General features: G+C 48.0%; 1 protein-coding gene across 1 annotated transcript in view; it reads left to right on the top strand.

Annotated features, from left to right (window-relative positions):
• LOC138528761 (uncharacterized) overlaps positions 1–13,861 on the top strand; it is an 870,897-nt gene that overhangs the window by 448,097 nt on the left and 408,939 nt on the right. The window contains exon 4 of the mRNA XM_069640654.1: positions 10,707–10,796. The gene's annotated coding sequence lies outside the window, so the exon portion shown is untranslated. The remainder of the gene's footprint in view (positions 1–10,706; positions 10,797–13,861) is intronic.

Genomic DNA, 13,861 nt, shown 5'->3' with positions numbered 1-13,861 from the left:
ACCCTTATAATTAAAGACCTATCAATCTTTTGGACATCAATATTAAAATCTTTGCCAGATTGATTCTGGACTTTAACATAGGGCAATATCAACAGGGCACATCAAAAATACCAATCCGGTTTCCGTAGAAATATTGGAACCACATTAAAAACGAATAAATCTCAACCTATTGCAAAATAAAACATTAAAAACTAATACCACACGCATTTATCTGAGTTATGTGGATTGTTGTTCCGCTTTCCATGCTGTAAACTGTAACTTTGCATGAAAGAAATGATCTAATTCTGAGTGTCCACCTTGAATATAAAGTATTTTAATATATCTTCATTCAGAGACCAGCATTAGAGTTAGATTACATCTGGCCGGCAACCTTTCTGATAAAATTCCCACATATTGGGTTTTAGGCAGGGCAGCGTATTGGCCCTTGTCTGTCAATATATACATTTCAGATTTGGGTGACTTTTTGGTACCTTCCCCTGTAGTAGCACGTCCTTTGGGCAAGTTATGCCTTCGCTGGCTTGCATACGCCGATGATGTCCTGTTATTAAACCTTACTCCCAGTGGCATCCTATACGGTAGCAAACTGCTTAATAATTAACAAACTAAAAACCAATATTATGAGGCTTTATTCCACCAAGGGAAACATTGGTTTTAGATGGATCATAGATAAAACGCCTTTGGAAGTCACTAAGCACTTACCTATGTAGGAATTCTACTGTTTGGTACAGAGAGTAAGACAGCTGTGATGGCCATTTAGCAAACTAAAACAGAGTCTTTGATACCGAAGATGAAAAACGAACTAATAAATATGGGAGATTCTCAATTGTACCTATTATTGAATTCTATAATGCCAAAGTTACAGCCAAGATTGCATATGGCATTGAAACTTTACTCTCTTTTAAGCCTAATGACTTGAATCGATTGGAAGCAAATATTTGCAGGAGCGTGTTCACTTTACTAAATTGTATACCCATATCAGTAATCTGTAATTCGTTATGAACTTGGTTTGCTGTCACCCAAGGTTAGAGTGGAGTGGAAGAGGAACGTTCTAATCCCATGGCCTAATTCATTATTCATAGAGCTTCTCGAATTTTATAAGGAAAACAAATGCAGCTATTTAGAGCAATGGGCCGTGACTTGCATTCTAGTATCGGAAGAACTGGGCCTGACCATAGATGAACTGGTGCAAACCCCATTTGTTATTAAACAGCGGCTTTGGGGCCATGATTCGATACACAAATGTGCCGAAAACACGAAGTACAAATTTCGTTAAGACTTGGCGCAGGAACACAAAAAAGGGTCACTTTGCCCACATATTTGTTCAAGTTCCCCAATGCTAAGGGGAGACAGCAATATATGAAACTGGGGTTTAACCTAACACTAACCAAAGAAATCCCATAGAAGAGGAATAAGTTGGACCAGTCTTGTCCCTCCTGCCGCTTTTGCATACAGCATGTGATAGAAACACTGAAGCACCTGTTTGGGAGATTGCACCTCCCGGTTGGGTCCACGTATCTTGGGAAATGTATCGCCAACCTTGCTTTTGTTGAAACTGCATCCTGTTGGTCTCGTGCTTTCTCGGGGAAAGAATGGTCCTGCTGTACGTTTCTTAAAACATTGAAACTTAATGGATCAGCGATAGCCGTGGACTATGGGATAAACATTGCAATAAGATGGACTAATTTAACCTGACTATTATTTTAATGGATTTAGTTTTGATGTGTATTTAATGCTTCTCTCTTTTTTTTTTAACATAAATTGTGTAATAGTTTATATGCAAATCTTATCTGTATGTGTGAAAGGTTTAAAATAAACCAATGCACAATAACACAAAACATAAGAGAGAAAGAAAGCGAGAGAGAACACATATCCAGACAATGAAGCAAACATTGGACGATACATTTTTGTCCCTTTTCTATCTTTGAGTAAATAAAGGAATGAGACCCCAGTGTGCAAAAAGGCGAGTGGGTTGGATTGAGTATACAGACAGCTTTGCTTCTTAGAATTGGCGTGCCGGCTACCTTAGTGACAGGGTAGGTCACCGTATGACCAGACCAGACTGACCAAGAACTGGGATTCTGCAGAAAGGCCAGCTGTGTACTGACATTTTTATTTCATGAGCATTTTATGATTTTATGAAGTGCCCATCGCAGGCATGCTGTATCATCGCGCCCGAAGGCGTGAGTGGGGAGAGACGATAAGAACAGGAGTGGAGGGTAAGTAGCACATCAGCCTAACGCCGCACCCACAGTAATGTTCAACACCTTCTAGGTTATGAACGTGCTACTAGGCAGTCAGTGTCACAGACCATTTGGTGGCTCCATGTGGTCCAAGATAGCTCACCGGGTTAAACGCTTGTTGCTGTGATCTGTGTTTGATCTGCCGAGCGCAGGTCCGAATCCCGGCAAGGCCACCTCAGTCTTTCATCCTTCTGTGGTCGATAAATGAGTACCAACTTTGATTGGGTAATAATAGTAATTTAAATATGTCCTATGTAAAGCACATTGGATTAAAGCGCTATACAAAAAACACATTATTATTCTATAATTGAACAGTCCCATGAGGTAAAAAAAAAAACCTGACAGGACGTCTTCTCCGTCTATGTTAATAATGGCATATTTTATTATGGATGAGGGGCAATGAGTTGAAGAAGCACTTAATTGAAGAGCATTTAATGTGAGTGGCAATGAATTTATGGGCATTGAGGGTGAGTGGCCCTGAATCCAAGCGCATTTAGTCAGAATGTCACTGAATTTATGGGCATTGAGCCGGAGTACACCTAAATATAGGGGCACTGAACATGCGTGGCCCAGCGTCTAAGGGCATGCAGTCTGAGTGCCCACTGCATCTGAGAGCACTGAGTCTGAGGGGCCCTGGATCTAAGGGCTTTGAGTCTGGAGAACACTTAATGGTTGCTAAACATTGATTAACAACAGTTCTAGGACACCCAGGACCCTTTTTCCACACGGCCAAAACGATTTTACTTTATAATGGCATTAGTAAAGACAGCATAGTGTAGCATATAAACTCTAACCCTGAGAGCAGCTGTGTTTCCCTGCACCAGACAGTTCCCGCAGCCCTTGTTAAAAGCTGAGGCCCACAGATGGAAGCAAAAAAGGAGTCCGAAGGCGGTTTGCCAGGAATAGGGAAAAAGGCCACCCCCCAGCATTTGAATAGTCTGAGTCAGACATTATTTTCTCTCCTTGCCTGCCTCACTTCTTTCAGTTATATAGAACTTGGCCACCTTACACTGTGACTCCACCATTGTCTGGCCTAAACAAAATGGCGTCTGTATTAGGTTTTATTGTCTGATCTGGCGATCACGTTGTCCAGGCATGCTCCCATTTAGGTATTTTCTTTCAACTAATACCTCTATTTAAAACACGCACAAAATCATTTGGGCCTCGCCTGCTACTTTCAGTCCCTGAGCACCTCTGGCAAATGGGGGTCCACAAACTGCCTCCAGCGGTTTGACTTGGTGTTTATTGTCCCGGGGGTTCCCTGACCAGTTTTGCGGAAAGTGTTGCAGTGCTCCACTTGAACAACTCATACATGGAAAGCATACACAGGCCATAGACAAGGCACCACCACTGCATTCTATCCGCTGGTTCCCTGCCATGCAATTAGTCTGTATCTGAAATATGCCAACTTGCATCCATGCCGCGTCCACCAATGGAGACATTTTGCTTGGGAGTGAGGGTGAGAACATGAGCTTTCAATCACCTTCTGACTGCATCATCCCTGACAGCTGTATATTGGCACGGTGGATTTGTGTTATTAGATTCTTTCTTATGGGGGCTGAATAATAAGTGATACCCCCCACCCATTCCTCTCAAGCAGCAAAGCCCAGGTAACTTAGGAGCCATTGGAGGGCGGTTTAACCAGAAGAACTAAAGGAAGCTGTACACATCATTTGCAATGTCCCAACTGCAGGAGTGTGCTTCTTCTGGGGGCCACATCTACAGAGTGTTCCTGAAGAAGGCAGTAGTGGGGGTGAATGTTCAACCCGGTGGGGATTATGCCTATATCCAGAGAGTGTCTCTGCTGAGCGAGCACAGCACAGCACATGTTCCTTGTGATGAAAATACTATTACTCTGCATTAGTACAGGAATGAGTAGTGGCTGAAACGTCTACTCAGCCTCACACCACCTCTAAACCAGAAGTGATCCCTGGCATGAAAGGGAAACTGGCACCATCCGACAGGAATGCCTCCTTAGCCTCTTGTAGTAACATGAGCCCAGGCGGGCTGTACTTGTCAGGAGGGATGTGAGCTAGCAAACAAGCATCCAAACAACTATGGAACTGAGGGACCACAAGAAAGGAAACGTCAAATCAATGTTCTATAGAAATAGGAGACTTTAATTAAACCAAAAAGGCAAAACACAGGGATAAAGCAAAAATGTCTAACCCACACTTGTACTTGTAAGAGAAGACACAGAATATTCAGACCTTAGAATGAAAGAGGCACTCTGAGTTGGAAGACAGCGGGGATAAAAGTAATATTTTCAGCAGCAATGTTCAAAATCAATGCAGCTGTCGGTAAAAAGGTAATGAGTGGGGTCTTAAATGTAACTAGGGCATTTTAAGGCAGGCCATATGAACATAGTAAATGCAGGGACTTTGTAGGATTGTTCTTGGGTCTTGTCAGCATTTAGATAGATTTCTAGGAACTTTTCTGCAGTACAAGACAGCATCGCAATGAGTCGAGTCTGGTTTACCAATGGGTTGAGTTGGCGTGCAATAAGATGCCCAACAGGTTGAGTCAGCTTTCGAGATGGGTCTAGCTGATGGCTCCCAGTTGGTTGAATCAGCGGTCGAGATGGGCAAGAAGACTGCTTCTGCTGCGTTGAGTCAGCATTTGAGATGGCCAAGGTTAATGCTGCCAGCAGATTAAATCTGTGTCGAAGAGCGGCTTGAACTGCAAATTCACAAAGGAAGCTCTGGGGGTTATGTAGTAGCTTGAAATGACTTGGGGGGGGTTCCGAAGTAGCTTGAAATGACTCGAACACAGTCGAGTCAGCTCGAAGGGCAGATCAAAGTGGGAGACAGACCCCAATGTAGTTCCTTTGCTTCTTGGTTACTGGGGGCAGACTAGTCCAGAGTCTCTAGGGATAAGGTGAATCCATGTCCGTCCCTTGCCAGCCAGGAAGGTTGCCAGAGAGAATTTGTAGGTGCTGTCATCTCCAGTGAGCAGTATCCTGGTTTCAGCATTCAGGCAGCAGGCAAACCTTGCCCACGCAGCAGTGCGCTCTAAATGGTCTTCTGGGATGGGTGGGAGGAGGCCTGTCTCTTACCCTGGACGCCTCTATATTCATCTCTCTGGCAGATAACTTTTAGCAGCCTGTACACCGCTAGAGCTCAAGCAAAATACCTCTTCTGATGTCCAAAGATGATTCAATTAAATGTGTGGTTTCACCCCCTTACAAAGCTGTTCTGACACATGGTTTGGCCCAATTCAAGCCTCGTGTAAGGGTCCAATCCTGGCTGCTGTGATCAATGTCTTTTCCTGGTGATGTCAGTCCAGGAGTGCTTTGTCTGCTGGAAATGGACACAGGAAGTTCAGGAGCCCTGGGAAATTTCAAGATGGTGGAACTTTTCTATGGACTGCAACTACTCCCCTGTGCCCCTTCAACTCTGAACCCTCTCCTCGGTCTGCCTACTTCAAACCATCTCTAGTAATGACCACCGTGGTGTGACTTCCCTCTTGCTAGCAGAGCCTGTCCTTTGAAGCACAGGGCCCCCTCACTGACCCTTGGGGGCAACTCCTGTTCCCGTGCAAGGCGACAAGCCTTCACAGAGGTAACAAAGGGCTTGATGGGGGTGAATCCGAATGGTTTGATTTAGGTTACACTCAGCCCGAGATAGCTTGCTCAAACAGGTAAATGAGTCACTAGAAACCATGCTGAGGATAAAATGACACCAATAGGTTTTGGCCAATATAATTGCAGAGGCCCCCATGTCAAAACTATGCATGGTGTATATGTATTTATTAAGCTGCCACCAGGCCCTAGGACTACACAATTATATAACTTGGATCAGGGCTGCCCATGGTTAAAGGCAGGCTCTGGCTGTTGGAACTTTGAGTTCCATCAGGGTGTGTGCAGGAATGCGGTGCACTGTAGACAACTGCTTGGCCACAGCACTGAATCAATTCCCAATACAGTGGCATTTTTCACAGGAAGTGCAGTGACTCTATCATACATTGTAGGCCAATATGGACTACACCCGTTTTAAATGCTGTGCTAAGATAAACCATTACAGCAGCTTGAAATATTGTGCCAGGAGCCACATTTCACATTAGTGGTCCTATGGCTGATAAAATAAAAACAAAACTGCCATTATGTGCTAGGTACTGCCATCATGTCATATGTATGCAGGGGTGTTGCTAGGTCTGGAAAAGATCTGGGGCTATGCTAATTTTGGGACTGTCAGGACTGGGGGCTAGCTAGCTTTTTGGTTGTAACCCCTGAGCTTCTATCGGGGGCTACAACCAAAAGACCCAGAGCTATAGACCCCTCCGCCCGCCACCCCATAGCAATGCCTGTGTATGTATGAGTGTTCCTTTAATAATCCAGGGCCCTGTATGTAACATAAAGGCGTTGAAGCGAAGAAGGTGCTGTGAAGAAAAGAGGAGCCTAGGAGCAGGAGGGGAAATTTGGAGTCTGTGAGTCGTTTGGGAAAGATACAATCTTGGGGAGGAGGTTGTAAATTAGTGGGGGAGAAGGAAATGGCCGAAGGAATTGAGGAGGAGGCCGGTAAACATCAGGAGGAAGGTGAGAGCAGGATTTTAGGAAGTGGTTGGCAAACAACAGGATGAGGCAGTGGTAGGAGTTGAGGGACAGATTGGTAAACATTAGAATGAGGCAGGGGTATGAATTGGGGAGAAGGTTGGCAAACATCATGAGGAATATTGGAGAAGAAATTTAGGAGGAGGTTTGTGAACATGAGGAAGATAAAGATGTTGATAAATATCAGACGGATGTTTGAGAAGGAATTGGAGAGGAGATTGGGGAAAATTAGGAGAGCTGTGAGAAGAAGATGACGGGTGTGGTAAACATCAGGAAGAGGCAGAAGATGGAATAGAGGATGAGGTTGATGACCATGAGGAGGAGATAAAGGAAGATAAGTGGGAGGTTGGTAGACATCAGGAGGAGGCAGAAGATGGAATAGAGGATGGGGTTGATGAGCATGAGGAGGAGATAAAGGAAGATAAGGGGGAGGTTGGTAGACATCAGGAGAAGGCAGAAGATGTAATAGAGGATGAGGTTGATGAGCATGAGAAGGAGATAAAGGAAGATAAGGGGGAGGTTGGTAAACATCAGGAGGAGGCAGAAGATGTAATAGAGGATGAGGTTGGTGAGCATGAAGAGGAGATAAAGGAACATAAGGGGTGGTTGGTAAACATCAGGAGGTGGCAGAAGATGGAATAGAGGATGAGGTTGATGAGCATGAGGAGGAGATAACGGAAGATAAGGGGGAGGTGGGTAAACATCAAGAGGTCGCAGAAGAATGAATAGAGGATGAGGTAGGTGAGCATGAGGAGGAGATAAAGGAATTATATGGGGGAGGTTGGTAAACATCAGGAGGAGGCAGAAGATGGAAAAGAGGATGAGCTTGATGAGCATGAGGAGGAGATAAAGGAAGATAAGTTGGTAAACATCAGGAGGGGGTGGTAGAAAGAATTGAAAAGAGGGCAGCGAACATCAGGATGCAGGTGTGAGAGAAGCTGAGGAGGGTGAACATCTGAAGGGGGTGCAGAGGAAGACAAGTAGCAGGTTTTAGAAGATCAGGAGGAGTGCGACTACAGAGAACACAGATAGATTCGAGGAAGCCATTTGGGCCCAGGGCAGTGGGTGGGATTAAGACCCTGATTGGAAGGTTTTGATTCTACAGTGGGAGGAGGAACAAGAGTGTGGCACAGCTAGGAGTAGGGCCAGGACCAGAATAGAGAGATTCCCGAGTAGGGCTACTCTAGGTGCCTGCGCTCTGCCTAACATTCCTGGGAAAGCTCCTACAGATTCCACAGACTTTGAAGGCAACACCCCAGAGCCTGGAAGAATACCGGAGACCCAATGAACACATCAAACACTGAAACAAGAGACTTAGAGAGAAGAAGATCGTGGGAAGCCCTCAAGTCCGAGACTGGGAGAGAAAGAAGAGTGTCAGATAAACCTTGAACCCAAGACTGGCAAAGAAAGAAGAGTGTGGGAAACCATTGAGCCCAAGACTGGCAAAGAAAGAAGAGCGTGGGAAATCCTTGAGTCCAAGACTGGCAAAGAAAGAAGAGTGTCAGATAACCCTTGAACCCAAGACTGGCAAAGAAAGAAGAGTGTGGGAAACCCTTGAGCCCAAGACTGGCAAAGAAAGAAGAGTGTGGGAAACCCTTGAGCCGAAGACTGGCAAGGAAAGAAGAGCGTGGGAAATCCTCTAACCCAAGACTGGCAAAGAAAGAAGAGTGTGGGAAACCTGTAAACGTGAAGATGGCAGAGGTGGAAACCCTTAAACATGAGGCTGGCAGAGAAAGAAGGGTGTAGGGATACCTGAACCTGGCAGAGAGAAGTGGGCAGGCAGCCCACAAGTCCGAGTCTGGCACTCTCTCCTGCACTTCAGGCTAGCAGAAATCCTATCCCTCCAGCACAGGTTGGCAGGCTACTTGTAGTCGGGTTCCCACAGTGTGATGGGACACCTGAAACGAGTCCAAGTTGCCTCCTGTAGACGTTTTCCTGGAGAAGACTGCTTGAGTAAGATGCAGCCATTATGTCAGTCACCTTGAAGAAAGATGGAGTCCCAAAGTCAGGAGGAGCTCATTCCAGTAAAAACGATATCAGTGGACCTTTGCTAGAGTCAGACCTTCAGTATAATAGGGCATGCGGACAGCTATATCAGGGAATACTGGAATCAAGGGTTACTCGCCCACTTGTGACAGAATATGTTGTGGGCAATCTGGGATGGCTAGAAAAGTCTGGAGGGCTCAATGTCTCAGCACAGATGGCATGTCCTGTGATTACTAGCACCCACCTTCCCTGGAAGACCCACCCCCCCACCCTTAGGTACATGCGACCGGGTTCAGGAGCTGCCAATGTCCCTCTCCCTGCGGCTCCACTGATCCACTCCACAATTTAAAAAAAAAATGGTGGTATTTTTAACAACATAATTTGTGGATTGCTATTTGATTTACCATCTCATATCCTTCTCTCCCCACCTCAGCCCATCATGCAACATAAACAGCCCTTATTTCCAGGGCCCCACAACCCCAGGGCTAGATGTTGCCACTTGCGTAAAGCGAAATTTTACACCACGCTGCACATTCATGGTAGTTGCTTTCATACGGCTTCATAAGCAAGTGGGGATTAAAAACACATCTATCCTACCACAGCATTGCCCTTACCACGCCCCTATTACACTGCGTGTGCGTCATGTGACTAATCTGTTCTATTTGTTAACTCTGCTTTCTTTACTTCTCTGTCTTTCTCTCCTTCTCATCTACTCCTTACTACCAACAGACTATGGTCAGGGCACACCCGCGTCACAATATTCCAATCATAAACAAGGATAGGCGTCATAAGACTGCTGCAGTGGCGATGGGCGCAGTATAAATACATCTTAAAATAACTTAATATTACATAATGCATGTATGTATCCTCTTTGGTAATGTGGTCTGTTTTTACACGTTGCAGTTCCGTGGCTGAGGATTAAGCCAGAAATATGGTCTATGCGGGGCTTTAAGTGGCCCAGGGCTAGCCGGGGCCGAGCCCTGGCCGGCTAAAATAATTCTGAGAAGGGGACCTGCCGGGGCCCACTTAAGGCCCCTGCTAACCCCAGCCCACCAGGCTGCTACACTGCAAGGCTTTTTTTCTAATGCTGGAAGCTATCACTGGTAAGAGAGAGCTTCAGGCTTTAGAAAAAAAAGCCTCACCTCTGCTGCCAGCCACCCCTTTCATCAGAGATGCAGGGGTGATGATCCCTGCATTTCTCATGAAAGGGGTGCCTGGCAGGGGGTCAGCGCCGCAATTAAAAGTCAAGGCAACACTTACCTGACCTGAATGCTGGCAGTTAGGCCATGGCCCCAGGCTTTTTGCAACGGGGGCGTGGCCTAACAGGCAGCATTCAGGTGAGGATAGTGTTGCATCTTCATTGAAGCGGTGACCCCCTGCCAGGCCACGCCCCTCAGCCCCGGCTTGAGTCTGTAGGCCACTTAAGGCACTGGGTCCATGTTCTGCATGGATGCAGGAAGAGGACGCAAAGTGGTGGGTGGTGGGGCAAGAAGCACCCCCCCCCCAGGCCCACATTACATCTTCATTGAAACAGCTTGCGTGTGGAAGGCCAAAGGCACATTCTCGGAAGCCCCCCCCCCCCATTTAGCCACTCCACCCTTATTATCCAGGGAAGTGAACGGGATGGGAGGAGGCGCGAGAAAAAACCTTACTGATCAGGTGTTCATTTCTGGAATAATGGTGGCTGGACTGTTTGTTATGTTTGTGTTGGTTCCTACTCGTGTGGGCTTTGTTGCCAACCGGCCTACTGGCATCTCAGAGATTTTCTAAACATGTGATGATCGTGAAAGACACGTTGGGCTGGGGCTGAGTCAAGCAGAGGCACGAGGACTTTGCCCCAGCCCTACACGACTTCAGTTAGCAGATTCTTAATGTTATCGCCGGCTCCTTACTGGCCCTGCTTTTATCCGTCTACCTTCTCTCCTCCACAGGACGCTTCTTTCTTTCCGCTGCAGTGGGCGATGGAATGCTCTGGGCACCCCCGGGGTGAGGGGGCATCGAGAGCCAAGGACAGCGATGAGGTAAGACCCTGCCTTCCTCCCCTTTAACCTATCCAATGATGCTGCTTTGCAGAGCGCGTGGGACGCCCTTACTACAAACCCACGTCACGCATCGCTGCTCCTCAGGCCACTGGCTCCACGCCGGTGACCCTGCCGTACAGAGGTGGCGTGCGACGGAGCAATGGAGCCATGGCCTTCTTCTGTAGCCGGGCAGAGTCGCTGCTGTGGAGAACGTGGTCCGACCTGACGAAGGGGTCGATATTGTTCTTAGAAGAAAGTGGGATAGATAACTTGTACTAGGACGTTGTTTAACGCTTTCCCGTTTGCAGGCGCTGCAGGCAACGGTACTGATTGTGTACATTTAAATCCCCCTTTGTTAAATTAGACTTTTTAGCAAAGCATCAGTGAATTGGGGTGATGTGCAGGGCCACTCTCTCGCATTGAACCCCCTCACTCTTTAGTTCTGGAGACAGGATGAGATAGAGAGCACTTCCTGCTGAAGGTCGCAGGGCTGCTGTACTAACAGACGCAGCGTGAGGAGCCGAGCAGCACGAGCTTCTCTCCAGAGCATGCACAGCCCAGGGCGCAGTGGTGCAAGCTTCACTCGCATTGAGATGGGCGTGCGCATGCACATTACCAACAACACTCACATGGAGAATGAGAGTAGCACGGGCAGCAGTGGTGCAAGCTTCACTCGCATTGAGATGGGCATGCGCATTACCAATCACACACACACACACACACAGAATGAGAGTAGCATGGGTGGCAGTGGTGCAAGCGTCACTCACTCATTAAGATAGGAACAAGCATTTTATTGTATTTATTTTTATTTATTGGCTATTTGTAAGGCACCTATACAACAAATGGTCTTTCACGCCACAAGACAAAAAAGCGGGTGGGTGGGACAAGAGAGAAAGGTAATACCGGTCCTACTAGGCCTTGTGACATTCGGATCGTGCAAGTAGTAACAAGAAGTGCAAGGGGGAGAAGGGGGGGAGTGCTGGTCTCCGCAAAGGGCTAGGGTGGGAGAGAGCAAGTGAAAGGGATGGGAAGAAGGGGGGCCACAGGTGCTAGGCAGGTGCTAACAGCAGACCAGGAGGGCATGTGCCAGGGGTTGCATGGGGTGAGGGTCCCCATGTTAAGTGCAATCAGGGGGTTGGACTGGGTGGGCGGTGGCTGGTGCCCGGTAGAACTCTGAGGGAACCAGGCAACCAGTGGCTGTGGCAGAGGGAGATGTGTGCATGGGAGTGCAGAGAGAGAATGAAGAAGAGAAAAGGAGGGTCTTGAGGAGCGTCCAGAACTTAAGGAGATCCGGCTCAAGCCTGACACCACGTATGGCTCCTGCGAAGGAGAGCGATCTACCCCCCACTCTCTGATTGGAGAAGCGTCTTATCTGTAGAGAGTTGGAGCTATAAGACCATAGGGCTCTAGCAGGGAGCTATTTAGGGAGAGAGCTTTGGATGTAGCGGGGTCCCAGGCCCCAGAACACCTTTTGGATGATGCAGAGGGTCAACAACGCACAACTTGCACAGGAGAAGCCGCAGCATAAGATTTATGCACACACAGAGCGGGTATCCCTCTTTCATCCATCTCTGATTGCCTACTTCATTCATCAGTATGAGCCCCTCTTCCCCCCACCCCTTCCTCCTTCCCCTCTCCCATACATCCCTTCCTCTGCTAACGCCCTTCTTCCAGCCACCCTTCCTTCTCATCCTATACATCCCTTCCTCTCCTATCGACCCTTCTCCCACCCGTCCCTTCGTCCCCATCCTATACATCCCTTCCTCTCCTAACGCCCCTTCTCTCACCCATCCCGTCCTCCCCCTCCTATACATCCCTTCCTCCCCATCCTATACATCCCTTCCTCCCCATCCTATACATCCCTTCCTCCCCATCCTATACATCCCTTCCTCCCCATCCTATACACCCCTTCCTCTCCTAACTCCTCTACTTCCACCATCCCTTCGTCCCCATCCTATACATCCCTTCCTCTCCTAACGCCCCTTCTCCCACCCATCCCTTCCTCCCCATCCTACCCATCCCTTCCTCTCCTAACGCCCCTTCTTCCACCCATCCTTTCTTCCCTCACCACTCCTCCATACATCCCTTCCTCTGATAACGCCCTTCTTACAGCCATCCTTCTTGCCTCCCCCACTCCCATACATTCCTTCCTCTCCTAACGCCCCTTCTCCCACCATCCCTTCCTCCCCATCCTATACATGCCTTCGTCTCCTAACGCCCCTTCTCCCACCATCCCGTCCTCCCCATCCTATACATCCCTTCCTCCCCTAACGCCCCTTCTCTCACCCATCCCTTCCTCCCCATCCTATACATCCCTTCCTCCCCTAACGCCCCTTCTTCCAGCCGCCGCTTCTTTCCTCTCCACTCCTCCCTTCTAGCTGCCACCCCACGCTCCTTCGCCCAGTCTATCGCTCCAGCTCTCTCTGTCCTCCCTTCCTGCATCCCGCCCTCCCCTCGCGTCCCCCCCCAGCCGTGTGATGATGCCAGCTATTGATCTGTTGCTTCTCTGCACACTATTCATATGGAAAGCAAGTCCTGGGGGGTGGAGGTGGAGGTGGAGGTGGGGGTGCCGGGAAGCATCAGCCAGGCTCGCGTTATCTTTAGTCCTCCCACTCAGTGCTCCAGGCTGTCGCAGCCGCTCCCCCACTTTATCCCCTGCATAACCCCCTTTCCTGGTGGGATTAACGCCGCAGACTCCCTCGCCAAGGTCAAAAACCTGCAGGAGATCGGGGCAGGGAGAGATAGGGGGGAGGGTTGGTATGTGTGTGGAGAAATCTATAATTTCTTTCGATGTTTAAAAAAACAAAACTTTACAGATGGCCTGGCTCTCAGAAATAAGACTATATACAATGACAGGGGTTTTCAAAGTGTGGCGGGATTCCATAGGCAGTATGACGAATTTGCTGGGACAATAGGGGACGTGGGAGAGTGGCTGGAGTCTTTTGTGCGCTTTGGTTCAGAGGGGAGTTGGGGGAGTGGGAGCAGTAGGTTGGTGGTTAGCAGTGAACCATCGAAACCATTCCAGGCATTCCATTTATCTAAGTATATTACAGGATCCAAAACCG

This window comes from Ambystoma mexicanum, chromosome 1q, assembly GCF_040938575.1.
Source record: "Ambystoma mexicanum isolate Mex_15411 chromosome 1q, UKY_AmexF1_1, whole genome shotgun sequence".
Lineage (NCBI taxonomy): Eukaryota > Metazoa > Chordata > Amphibia > Caudata > Ambystomatidae > Ambystoma > Ambystoma mexicanum.
This window is presented reverse-complemented; position numbering and strand designations above follow the sequence as displayed.